The sequence below is a fragment of the Carcharhinus amblyrhynchos genome, unplaced genomic scaffold (genome assembly GCF_965287045.1).
Source record: "Carcharhinus amblyrhynchos unplaced genomic scaffold, sCarAmb.v2.hapA scaffold_461, whole genome shotgun sequence".
Lineage (NCBI taxonomy): Eukaryota > Metazoa > Chordata > Chondrichthyes > Carcharhiniformes > Carcharhinidae > Carcharhinus > Carcharhinus amblyrhynchos.
This window is the reverse complement of record NW_027650201.1, coordinates 22,834-24,295: the sequence shown is the minus strand read 5'-3', so window position 1 is coordinate 24,295 and position 1,462 is coordinate 22,834. Positions and strand designations below refer to the sequence as shown.

General features: G+C 49.1%; 1 non-coding gene across 1 annotated transcript; it reads left to right on the top strand.

The window, feature by feature from the left end:
* Window positions 1–1,169: 1,169 nt before the first annotated feature.
* trnae-uuc (transfer RNA glutamic acid (anticodon UUC)) lies at window positions 1,170–1,241 on the top strand. Its single transcript has one exon. It is a non-coding gene; the product is annotated as a tRNA-Glu (tRNA).
* Window positions 1,242–1,462: the final 221 nt, after the last annotated feature.

Sequence of the window (1,462 nt, the reverse complement as noted above, 5' to 3'; positions counted from 1 at the left end):
CCGCTGGCTTGTGTGTGTAGTCCTTCTCAATACAGAGGTACTTGTGTCAAATTGTTTCACGTCCGTTGGCCAAGTGAGTCCACAAAGTCCTAGAGATACCCTGAGCCGGACAATAGAAGGATGTGTTAGCCAACTAATGGCTGGTGGTCAAGCGGGCTCCATCAAAGGGAGGTCATGTTTGACATTTCTGTTGGCATTCTTTGAGGTAATGAAGAAATTAGACAAAGGGGAGCCTGTGGATGTGATTTATTTGAATTTCCAGAAAGCTTTTGACAAGATGCCATGGGGAACACTTGCTGCCTGCAAGTCCCCCTTCCCTCTGACATACCCATTCCAAATTGGAAATATATCAGCCGTTCCTTTACTGTGGCTGGGTCAAAGTCCTGGAGCTCCCTCCCTAACAGTGCTGTGGATGTACCTACACCACACGGAACTGCAGTGGGTTCAAAATGGCGCCTCATCCACCACCTTCCCAATGGGACAATTAGGGATGGGGGGGTAAATGCTGAGTCTATCCAGAGACACTACAACCCTTGAATGAGAGGATTGAAAATAAGGAACCAACGTGTAAACATTAAAAGGAAACAGCATTGTGAAGGTTTGCCTCCAATGTGGCCATGGGCAGCCCATCGCGGTGCACTGTGGGATGTCGGCCATCCATTTCCATTTCGCGCGCGCCGCTTCTCCCACTTGGTGCGCAAGCGCAGCGGTCGGCCCTCCTCTCATATGTGCGCATGTTCGGCCCGCCGGCCGGCCTCTCGTTTCTGCGCATGTTCATTAGGGCTGCCAACTTACTGTCTCCCCACTCTGCGCATGCTCTCCCAGCCGGCCGCGGTGTTCTCTGGGATATGTAGTCCAACGCTGCCGCCAGAAGTGCTGAGGAGATGGCGGCGGCAGGGAGCCAAGGGACTACAGATTCCGCCATGACGGCGAAAGCGGGCGGCCGAAGGGATTCTATATTTATATGTAAAAAAACACACATCCATAAACTTAAAAAGTCGAGAAAATCCCTGTACGTTTTCTCACCGCAGGGCGAATGTAGTAGGGGGCTTGATAGGCTTCCGAAAGGCCGCCGCCACGACCAGTGTAAAGTAACATCACTAGAAAGCGTGGCTGACTAGGCCACAGCGTAGCTTCATCTAACCTGTGCGCCGCCGTTTCTTTCGACTTCCCATATGGTCTAGCGGTTAGGATTCCTGGTTTTCACCCAGGCGGCCCGGGTTCGACTCCCGGTATGGGAACGAAAATTTTTTTTTCACCTGCATTGGTTCCAGCGTAATCTTCAGTTCCCAACAATTTAATAATTGCAATCTCAAACTAATTTTTTTAGATTTAAGGCACCAATATTTTGATTGCAATCTCAAACTAATGTTAGGGACTTTTGTGCACTAATTCAATAACTGCAATCTCAAACTATGTTTGCAATCATAGTCCCTCCCAATTTAATAACTGTAATTTCAAA